The sequence below is a fragment of the Strix uralensis genome, chromosome 6 (genome assembly GCF_047716275.1).
Source record: "Strix uralensis isolate ZFMK-TIS-50842 chromosome 6, bStrUra1, whole genome shotgun sequence".
Taxonomy (NCBI): Eukaryota; Metazoa; Chordata; class Aves; order Strigiformes; family Strigidae; genus Strix; species Strix uralensis.
Window position 1 is genome coordinate 31,031,510 of NC_133977.1, and position 12,620 is coordinate 31,044,129.

The following is a 12,620-nucleotide window of genomic DNA, read 5'->3' on the forward strand; positions in this document are numbered from 1 at the left end:
ATTTTTAAAGTATTTGAAACCTGACATGTAAGGAAAGCTTTACCATCTAAATATTTATCATTTGTTGACATAGTGTGAAACAGATTACGACCATAATTTCTAAATACATGGGAAACTGAAACAGAAAGGAAGCATTTACTCATTAAGATCCAACCTCAACTCTACCAGATATTTTTTCATATTAATTCCTTTCTCACATTTTCCATAGTTCTGGTTTGTAAATGAGCTAAACATCTACACTGATTTTTTCCCTCGGCTCTGCTGGTGGATGAAGGACTGTGAATATGATGCTTGGTGAGAAGACAAACACTTGCCCTTTCCTCCTTCCTGAGTCTGGGATAAGATAAATGTCATGGGCTAATGTGGGATAACAAATAGTGTATGCACATCATCACTCCCACCAAGCTACAGAAAAAACAGTGCTGCATTAACAATGAGGCTCCTGACAGCTGTGTCACAGTGGAAACTGCTGCACAAAAAAAGTATCATTGTTCTCTTGTATCTTCTGTGTTGGTTTTGACTGGAATTCCTACCTAGGACCTAAGAGAAAAGGTTTTTTTCCATCCAGAGTTTATTGAAATCTAGGAATCTGAAAGACTGGAGTTTTAAGGGGAGGACTAGAACAAATATCAGGGAGAACACTAGAATAAAAGACCAAGCCTTCTACTCCTTAAAATGTATGAGCCATTCATCTGTCACTGTAGGGGCTTTTGAGATGCAAACAGAAAGTTCTGATTTTTTCCTGCAGCAGACAATGGTCCACCCGCATAATACATGCTACAACCTGGGGTGTGCAGTAAATAAGTAATAAAAAAATGTTGTATTGCTTTCTGCTCTATAACTGCCTGCAATATAATTCATCCCTCAAGCAAAATGAAACAATCACCTACAAAAGCTACTCAGCTGCTATGAATAATTGAAACGACCACCAAATCTGTAGTTCAGACCCATCCTAATATTTTCATAGAGAAAAAGAAAAAAAAAAAAGTCTTAAGTGGTTGCATTGTATAAAATCAATGAAATTTGCTGTTCTGTTTCTATACATAGGTAATTCAGACACTTATTCCCAGCTAGCTTGTATTATAGGAGGTACATTTTTTTTAACCAGGTGTTACTCCACAGGCTTTAATATTAATGTAAAGACAGTCTGTAAAAGGCTGAGAGCTGGAGAAACAAAACCAGTAAAACCAGGTCAAACAGAGAACAGCCCTTTCTCTCTGGGTTGATACACCAGATGTGACATGATGAACTCATCCTTGATGAACAGGACTCTTTATCAAAGCATTATTACTCTGAGAAATCCAAGCAGACTCCTTCAAAAAGCAGTTCTGGCATACTTCAAAAAGAATCATTGCTGAGAAATGTTCCCAATAAATGGAGATTCATCATATACTAGAAAAAGTAATTAACATGGCTGTTATGTTATATTTGTCTTGATTTGAAGGGAAATCCACTCCACATTGTAAACTCTGTCATATTTTATAGTACTTATTTACTTACATTGTCTGTTCCACTATTAGCTAGATTTTATGATCATTATAACAAGCGCATTATATTAATCATAGCTAATAAAGTCTCTCTCCTCCCCTCTATCACATCACCAATTTTTGCTCTGGTAGAGCAAAGGGCAAAAATGTGAGGGAGGTAGAATCTGTATCCCAGTTCTTTAGGTGTGGATACCATATAAATACATGGCTGGCCAGCTACATAGTCTACCCTTGACTTAAAATGAGATGTCCAATCTAGTTACTGTGAGGTGTGGAGTCTCTGCTGATGCAGGGGCCGGCCAGGTAACATGAGTAACTAGCTGTAGAAAGTGTGTCAACCAGCAGACCAGTTGTGACCAGCGTTGTCAGTTTGTAACACAAATGAAACCCCCAAAGCAGGGTCCTGGGGAGCTCTGTTACTAGCAATTGTTTCAGGACCTTTATTTTCCCTTGTTTCTCTGAGGTATGTGATATATTTCCAATGAATATACATATGTGACTTGCAGAGTCAATACGGTTGGTCATCCCCAGTCTACTATGCTTAGCACCTACTTTACTGCACTTGTTTTGGGTGGATGCAGAAAGTAGCCGAGGATCTGCGGCTGGCACATTTACAACATCCAGGAGCTGTTTTCTGCAGAAAGAGTTATTTTCTAACTATTTGAGACTAGCTTCTTATCCCTTCTGCTGTTTGAGCAGCGAAGAAGGCTGTATGCCAATAAGCAATGCAGCCATATGGTTTGCCTTACCCTGGAAATGTCAGCCAGAAAGACTTTGAGGATACTCATGCCTACTGTCTAAACATTCATCATGGCTGTGGTGATAGGGAAGGACAAATGTCATTGTCTGGATGCTTGTACCAAGGCACGACCAAGTTGGCCATTAGGGACTGCTGTAACCTTTACTGTCTGACTCCAAACAGGAAGTATTCTCTTCTGACACACCTGTATAACATTGCATTGCTTCCTTTGTCTGATAGACAGGAAAAAAAATCAGAAAAAAGTCCTAGTCAAGAAATAATAGGGCTTTCCTTACAGGTCAGAGAGAATCCTGAGTTTTGGGAACCCATCTGTGATAAAATGAAACGCAGAACTTAGTTTATGAACTCTTTGGGGAAAAGCGTATCTTATCACTGCACAAGCATCTAGTGCAATGGGGCCATGTTCAGGATCATATGACTAGCATAAAATTTCTTTCTTTTGTTCTGTCCCAGGAGCAACCCATCCTCAGAGTGTGAAGAAGTACAGTTGTTTGCATTCATATTAGATAAGTTTTATATTGTAATGGAGATAAAAAAGTGTCCAAGCTCATTCAATCAAAGGTCCTGATTCCTGACTTCTTTGTAATTCCACTGATTCTAATCAATGTTCTCACAGTAGTCAGGATTCACCAAGGAAGGATCCATTCAAGGAAGGGGCCTGGGTGCATAGCTGTAGTTACTTCAATAGTTAGGTACACTTTCTGCATACCAAAGATACCCTGAAATAGGAAAGCTTTCATTGCCAGAAGTTAAAGTGCCTTTAATATTTATTATACAGTTAATATGCCTCTTCAGAAAATCCTTTGAGGGAAATAACAAAGATCAATAGAGGCCTGATGAATCCTAAATGGAGAAACTAAAAGAAGTATTTATTTTTCTGTCTATGTATCTCCTAGGGATGACAGCAAATCTACAGGCATATTATACCAATGGCCCAGGGTATTTTGTGGATTCAAGGGAAGGGGAAGACATTTCAAACACAAGAGCAAAGATTGTGCACTACCACAAAGTTAATTACCACACAAAGTATCAAACCACATATCTGCCCTTCCAGAAACAATGTGTTCACAGAAATAGTGAATAAAATACTAGATTATTTATCAAAATACTGTGCATAAAATTCACCCAGAGCATGACAACTTTAAGAAAATATGAACCATCTACTACAGAAAAAGAATTACCTATATCTTTTTGACTGTGTCAATACTAAACTGAGTTTATTTCTTGAGATCATATTTAATAATGAAAAAGAACAAGAAAAAAAGACAAACCCCTGGGAAAATGTTCAAATTATTAATAAAAAGTTTAGATGCACTGTATAATTACAACCCCTCAAGGAGTCAAAAATTCTATGCTTCTTTATTTACATGCAGAAAGATGCCCAGTGTTTGACACTCATTTGTCATAAATGCCACTGAAATTACAGTTGATGTAAAATTTCAATGATATCAATACCATGTTGTAAGCAAGGAGTAAGGACATATACAGGGAGTAATATAAGGTAGTATTTGGCTGAGAACCATAGTCATTAGTGTCTCAAATGAGCCCTATACTACTGATGCATACAGCTCACTGATAGGTACGCCTTAGTACGCCTGTATGATGAAATTTGTCACCTGCACTATGCAAGCTCCACTTAGCATTTAGAAGTAGAACTCACATAGAGATTATGCTTGCACGAGTCTTTTTTGTACAATATTATTATGCTACCCTTTATAATACCACACTGAATGCGCAAGGCAAATAGAATACATCACCCATGTTACTGGAGGACTTCTCTCATGGTTTGCTCTTCCATGAAATGAAGTCCTTCAAACATGGGCATTTGCTTTCTCCACTAGTACAAATTTACCCAAATACATTGATATTGCAGTCAAACTCTTCCAGCTTACCCTGATTTACATAATTTCCAGGAATCAACTCCCTAGACATTTTAAGTGTAAATCCTATCTAAGCTTCAGCAGGATCAGATATAGTTTGGTATCTTCAGCTGACAGCCTGAATCAGAATATGTGTGTGACACCAGGCGGCTTGTCCCTTCTCTATGCTTGACTGGAAACAGAAGGGTCTGCAACTTGGTAGAAAATCTTTTTTACTAAGTTTAATATTGACTACAGTGGTTCCACTAGGCATCCATCTGGATCCTGAATGCTTCCCAACACCACCCACTTCCATCTTACAATCTGAAGTTAAATGTTAAATTAAACAAGCTGAAGCCTGGTGGAAAAAAATACCATCTCATTCCTTGAGGCTATTCAGCACAGTTTATATAGTCCCTATATTTGAATAAATACAATATGAACAAAATTTCTCATCCATATTTTATGACTTTTCTGTCTAACAGACTAAGATAAGTTTATTTGGAAAAAGATCACCCATCTAAAAGTTTCAGGGAACTTTCTCCTGAACCCTATCATAACTGGGGTAACATCAATATTTCAGTGTTGAGCAGAAGTGTTGGCCAATTTTTTAATGTGCCCATCTCCGAAGATGATGGATGCTGAAATATTTCTTATAATATAAAGGTTTTGTGATGAATACGTCTTGATAGAATAGTCTATTAACTGAAGGCAGTATCACAAAAAAAAAACCATTAAATTGGCCAGCCACCAAAATGACAAGAAATACATATTTGTTTATTGTTAGCTACGTAATTGTTTAAAAGAGCAACAAGTTGTTAAAATAATTTTTAAAATTCACTGCAGATACAAAATGAAACTAAAATGATTTGTTTATAGAGGATGTTTGGCACGAAAGTGAGAGTTAGTCTTACAAAACTGACTTTAAATGGCCTTTTGAAAACCTATCCTTCAGTCACTGATTTACATTTCCAATTTTTGCCATTTTGCAAAAATTTCCTGTGCTTCATGTGCTTTACCACCTACCTTCCATATTCTATCTTTTATTCAAAGCACCCTATTTAGATTAGGAAGAATCAACAGATGATTATCTGCCTATTAAATCAAATCACTTGGCACCAAGAAATTCTAGCTTCTTGGCAGAAGGTTATTTATACAGAAGAAAGTTGGCAATAAAGAATAGCCAACTATTACAGTTTTAGCATCTGAAATATCTGTAATAACTCTTGATATGAAATATTAAAAGAATGGATGTTGGCTTTATTTATTAAAGTATCCCCTTGCTGAGGAAATAGTCTTGAAAATTATTGTTTAAAGCAGTGCATTAATTAAGTTCTACCTAAAAATCCCATATTCTAGATTTCATGATTTATTTATTTTGGTTGTAAGATTTATTGTAGCAATTCAATACAGTTGGAAACCTTTCCTTCTCGTTTCATCCCCACAGTGTTTTTATTGTATTCTTCTTTCCGTACGTAAGCCTGTAAAGTAATCCCTGTTGATTTAAAGACAATGGTAGACCTATGGTTGTTTGTATAAAAAAATTGCTTCTTTAAGAAAAACAAAATGATAAATGGTTTTGTTTGGAGTATTTGTTCTATGAATATAAAAAGTTCTAATGTAAAAGTAAAGTTAATAGAGTTTGCTAGGTTTCAAAAGATTTCAGAAACTCACAGACACAGTAACAAACCAGACTTGAGCATGTTGTGTAGGCATGCTTTGCAGTCATGTCCTCTCATTAACAAGATGCCTAGCTATTCTTTAAAGCACTAAATAAATAGTAGACATCTCAAATAACTAGAAACTGCTTTATGATCAAGGAGCACTGTAATGAAAGGAGAGGTGGAAGGCAAAAACTATGTGAAGATAAGGAAAGGCTTCAAAAAGGACAGTTATTAAAATACAGTACTGCAGAGCCATGTGAGAAATGCAGAGGAAGAAAGACAATGTCTGATGAAGCTGTTGTTAATAAAAATATATTATTTTTTGCAGTGTGCAAAAAATTATTCAGAGTTGTCAGAAACGCAGTCAGGAAGCAGTGCTGTCTTAGAGAATGGCTGGAAAAAGAGAGGTCTGGCTTACCTTCAGGACAACTTCTGATCTTCAGAAAACTTCTTTCCAAGAGACCAGTGGTTCGAAAGAAATGTGTAGGAATCACAAAAAGAAGGTAAGAGAAACAACTGCATTCTCCTGAAACATTGGAGAAGTCAAGTGCCAGGTATGAAAGAGAGGGAGAAGGAAAGAGGAGAAAGAGAAAGAGCAAGACTTTTTGTCAGATGGATAGGAAAGCTTCTTAGAAGCTCGACTGGTCCTAAATCCTAATGGATCACAGTGGAATACGCATATCCCCCCATCTTCAAAATAAAATGTGAAATGACCTAACTGAAATGACAAATTCATGAATGATCTAAGATAAATTGCCATATTTACGTTCCTCTGAAAAGGGCATGTTTGCAAAATGCAAGCCAAAACTGCAGTGTCTCTTACTAGACTCGCAGCTCCAAGTTGTAAACTTTTTACTTCAACAAGTTTGAAGTTTAAATAGATATGATCCACCAAGAAAAATTGCACAGAAGGTAGGAAGCACTAGAGTAGGTCACACAGGCATTTTAAGGAAGTTTAAAAAAATAAGTAGTAGAAAGCTACCAACTCCTCTGTCCACACAGATTTGTTTATGTCCTAAAAATAAACTCTAAGAGTTCTTTAAATTCTACCATTACTTTAATCATTAACATTAGCTTTCATAACTCTAAATAGGGCTTTATTTTGTCACCATAGCCTCAGTGGCATTCACATTTTAATATTTTACATCTGGTAAATATTTACAGCAGAATCGCAGAGCCACACATGTTCATGAGTACATATTAACTAAAAACATGTTTTAAATGAAGTATAGATTGAAGTATAGAAATCATTTACAACATATAATATTTGTTTTCATCAATATTCTAGACACATTTTAAAACACAAAAATTATTATATTTTATAGTGGGAAAAAAACATTTTTGATTATATCTATTTTTTTCTATTTTACTTGAAAGACTACATTCCATGTTTAGCAACCATACTGAAAGGCTCCATAGAAATATTAAGTATTGTTGATTAAAATTGCATAAGATTGAATATAAAAGATAGGATTACATGGAAGAAGATGTAAAGAGTTTGTACCTAGTTCATTTTCTAATTAAGAAGAGAGAAATTGGATTCTATTGATCCAATTAGTAGCATTTTTCTCTAATCTTTCTCAGTTTTTTTGCATGATGTAATGGTGATTGCCATTTGCTAAACTGCCTTCTATGGAAAGGCAGATTTCACTGCTGATCTGACTGAAAGAGAACGAAACATTAATACTATGGATGTCTCTCTTTGAGCACTGATCATTTTATGTTTGATCAGAAAGTGACAGAAACATTCTAATGTATCCCTGTTTGCACACCTACAAGCTAACAAAAGACTGAAGACTAAAAAGACTTGAGAAAGCAGTTTTTTCCAGAGCATAACCAAGCAAGTACTAATTTGAGATAATGTCATAATAAATTTTCAAAGATGACCCTAAAGCGTTCTGAAGTTTTGAATGCCAATCTTTGAAACGTTTTCAGGGAGAATGCTTTCCAGATGATGTCTCATCAAAATTTCAGAGAATCAAGGACTTTAAAAAGTTCCTCAGGATAGACTCCAGAACAAAGAAGTACCCCAAATCATTATGACCTTCTTGAAAATCATAGACACTCTCCCTTTCTTGAAGTTATTTTGAATTGTAAAAAGTTGCCTAGTCAAGACACCTTGACTTCTTTAGTCATTTAACAGAATGCCAGCTATTTCAACGTAATATTGGAAATATTTGTTTAGCAGACCAGCACCTACAGATAATTCTACAGTTAGTTACAAAGAGAAAATATATCCTCTGCAGTTCAGTAATAGTAATCTGTAACATGTTCAGGAGGCACAAGATTTGAACTATCTTGGAATTTTGGGACAGAAAATTTAATAGATCTGAAATCTTTAAAGAAAACCATTGTGTTGCCCGTTTCACTTCACAGTGAAACATATATTCTCCCTGTTAGCTCTGCTTTGACAATTTATTGCTATTTAAACTATAGCCAAGATGTTAAACACCACCCAGAGACCAGAATTTGCAGCAGACCTCAGGGTTGAAGACAATAGTGACTCATGATGTTTCACACCAGCTTCATTTTAAAGGAGGTAGAATAAAACTGAGAAAACAAAATCTTTTCCAGCTTGTGACTGCTGAACAGTGATTATTCAAATATTTGTGATAAAGAAGAAGAAAGTAAAAAGTATGGCATACACTGTATGTGGTTTTAAAAATATTTTCTTGTTTTGTTCTGTGGTATTTGAAAGACATAGAGGACAAAAAAACAAATATATTTGTGGTAAAGACAACTGTCAATAAAATGCATGATTTGAAATCTGCAAATTGTTCAAAGAACTGGAACAACAGGAAGTTAATATTTCCCTTTAGTGATCATTTACAAGTTCAAATCTTTATAGAAGTACGCTACAGAATCCTGAATTCAAAGTTGGCTTTGGTACATTCAGAGTTTTTCAGATTTTCAGGTTTTCTATTGCTAAAACAAATATTTTGTCTAAGATGTGTCCCATGTTTAAAAATCACACACAAAAATACCCCAAACAAAATTAGTCTTAATGCTAAAGAGTTTGTAGATATGGTACAGTGAGGTTTTGGCTTAAAAGGAGGAAAGCTCTGAGATCTAAATCCTGTTTGAATTTCAAGCCCTCTGAAGTGACTATAATTCTGACCAAAGGAGCATAGAGGAAAAAAGGCAAAATGTGAAAGTGATAGCTGGGTTTGACCCCTACATTCACAGGCACTTGGATATAGGGTTTGGGGGTTGAGATCACAACTGGTCTTAAGAAAGAACAGTGTCTATATAGAACAAGATCCATCTATTATCTAAAGAGAGAGAAATTGAGAATAGTATAATTAGATGTTCAAATTATGGAAGTCATGCCAGTGGCAGTGCAAATAGTTTGCTTAGACCTGCAGTAAAATTAATCTCACTGTAGGTATCAGATTAATTGCATATATTATTGAAGAGGTAGAAACCAACATACTTCACTCTAAATATGCGCTTATTGTCACAAGCTCAAGCGTATCACATAATTTTTATAGTTACCATAAGAAACCATCAGTCTTTCAAAAACAGAAGATAACATAAAATGAAATGATAGATTACTCGAAAGAAAAAACTAAAAATGTCCTTGAAGAAAAACTGTAATTAAAATTAAAAAATAGAGTTGCCTAAATGAAAACTTGAATTTCAGTTGACTCCACAAAGCACACATGAAAGCTCAGAAATGGAAAGAAAAGAACCCCAAATGAGAAAGCTAGGAAGCAATAGTTAGCAGAAAATTAACACATGCACTGTCTGCTGAGACATGATAAGGAGGCATCAACTACATCAGTGAACAGTTTGAGACACTTAAATGGAAAAACAACAAGGATATACCTAAAGATGTTCAATACAGAGTGAGAGAACTCACCAATTACTTGGAGGCAAGAATGGATATTTAAAGTCAGACACTGTTAAAAGAATATTCTAATGGCATATAAAAGACATTCTAATCACCACATCTAATTGCAAAGAGGAATAAAGCTCTAAAATGGCTCAAATGTCTTATGTATAAAGAAGATAATTAACAATCAAATTGAAAGTTGCTATCTTGACAGATGATGCATATTAGGACAATGAAAATGCAGTCCATAATTTGAATGCTGAAAAGAAGAGGTTTTAGATTATTATAAATGTAGTATTCTTTTTGTGAAAATTTAACTGATTTTAAATTAAAATTGGTTAAACAAAGTTTTCTTAAAAGTGTAGAACTTGTCTTGTATGCCTCTTACTGTCTTCAGCTCAGCTCAGCTCCTACCTGAATTTAAAGAATGAACTTTCAGAAACAACTCTACCTGTTTGGGTTACCAAAACCAAGACATCCTCAATCAGAAGTGCTCATTCTTGTTTAAGATTAGGCAATTTGTGTTTTCTGTAAGAGGGTGCAGAAAGCAGTTTTTAAGCCCTAAGGTTAATGCTCTCACTGACAGCACTCAAATCAGAAGCAAGTCTACAATACAGTAATCAGAGAGTATGTCTAAATGAACAAGTAATTTAATGCAAGAGCAATTTTTCCATAGAGCAAACCAGTTGATGTTCAAGCCCCTGCATTCGGACTGTGCATTTTGGGGTGGAGTGTCAAACCACTTTTTTTGTGGTGTCTTAGAGCAAATGTTTCCACCGTGCATGTGCCATTCAAATAGCTCCAAAACATCCCTGGTTTGGACCTACTGTCTCCACTGAGATTGCAGAACATTAGGTGATATCTGAAGAAAAGATACAGGGCTAGTTTCCTTTGAAAGGAATTGAGTTTGCCTGCACCAAAACCATTCTGCAAACAGAATTAGTGCAAAATAGTGGCATTTAAAGAATTCACTTCAAAACGATACCATTGCTCCAAACCAAATCACTAATCTAGATATAGTGACATCTCTGGACCAGACAAGATTTAAAGCAGACGTGCCTCAGAACATTTGAAGTACTGAATGAAAGTAAAATCAATCCCAGCTACAAGCCATCAATGAAAAGCTAAATATCTCCAGTAATTACAAACTGAAGAGTGTTAAATATGAGATGTTATGATTTTCAACAAAAGAAATTCGCTTTATTAAGTAATGGAAATTTAAGGGAATAGATACATAAAGTGTAATTTTCTTATTTACCAGAAGTCACAAGAGAGCAGGTCTAAATCTCACACTGGTGCAGAAATGCACACTGGCAATGATGATTTCTGGAATGGAAAAAGCCATTCAAAGGAGGCAGTTCAATCTGTAGCACAATTCTGTTTGGCACATGATTTAGTCAATTTATTTCTTTTCTCAAAGGTTGTGTATGAAACTCGCTAGCAGGTTATAATGATGAAAAGTGATGGAAGGCTCTTCAGCCTATTAAGACATTAACGTACACAATTTAGTCTCCTGAGCAACTCAAGGCATAGAACTTGCAGTAATTTTTGCTCTGTATTCATATGTGTGACATATGTTCTTTAAAAAAAAATGTTTAATATGTCAGTACACTGATTCCACTGCTAATGTATTCTCACATTTGCTCATCATCGTCACTGTGGAAAATGTGCATGTCATTTTTTAGCCTGAATCTTTTTATCTTTCAACTACTCAATGTCCTTCTCTGATCACTTCAAGATTCCTATCTTTTCATCAGCTTTCCCCCTGTCAAAGTAGTTACAGACTGCAATCAGGTTATCTCTGAACCTTTTCTTTGATAAATGTAAATTGAATGGATTTTTAAAATTTTCTGGACAAGGGGGAAGGCTGAGACACTTAAATTTATCATTGACACAATAGTCCAGAAGGATGCCAGTCTCACCTGTACAGATTCTGGGTGAAAAACCAAGAGTGTGCAGAGCTGAAGAACTGTGTAATAAGGAAACTGGTGTGTCTGCCTTCAAAACATAGAAAAAATTCTGAATTACAGCTAGGCACCTATCACAGTGCCCAAACTAAATTTCTCTAAAAGAAACTGCTTTAAAAGAAGGAACATTATCATCAGGATGAGATGTTCCATAGGCAGACCAACGAGACAAAATGACCAGACAAAATGATGGTTGAGTATCATAATATTTTTAATAAGGCTTGTTGGTCTGTCTGTGAAAGCAGACAATGGAGAAAAAAAATAGCAGAAGTTACTCAGTTATCATCAACCCTAAAAGTCCCATGATTTTGTCCTGCAAGCAAAGTACTACTATGGTTGAGGAGAAAAGACCAATTCTGGCTAGTGAAATGGTACCAGAACACACTGGGTTAAGCAATATAGGATGAAATCTTTCAGCTGAAAGACAATTATAGAATTGACAGAGTACCCAAACCAGAGACATTAGATATACTCTATCGACTACGTGAAAGCTTTTGACTCGGCAGGTCAGCTGAGATCACTCAACTCATGGAGCAATAAATAGTTCCTTCTGAAAGCTGGAAAAAGCTGTAATCAATACCTATTCTATTAAAGACTTTTTAAAAAAATGTCTAGAGGAGGAATATTTCTGTACTCTCACATGCCATTATAATTATAAGGCATTAAAAAAGCACCACAGCTCTGAGGCTCAGTAGGTACATTCAGGTAAGCACAATAAAGGCTAACAAAACTCTGTTATCATCAGCAAACTTCTGAGCATTGCTGGATGAGTTGTTCATTGTTCTTGGGTAATAATTACCTACTGAATGATTGCAGGATAAAGCTGACAAATATACTACCCTGGAGACAGAACAAAATGTGCAAGAATGCATTAGAGACAGCATAAAAAGCAAGTCTTTTGGTGTTGCACAGACTATCTGTCATGGAAATCACTAGGGCTCTGATGCAAAGTTGACAGCTGCAATGTAAGAAACAAATAGAATAGAACAGAGCAGGTAATCATTTTTCAAAAGATGGCCTTGTGGCCACAGACATGCTCTGCATCATT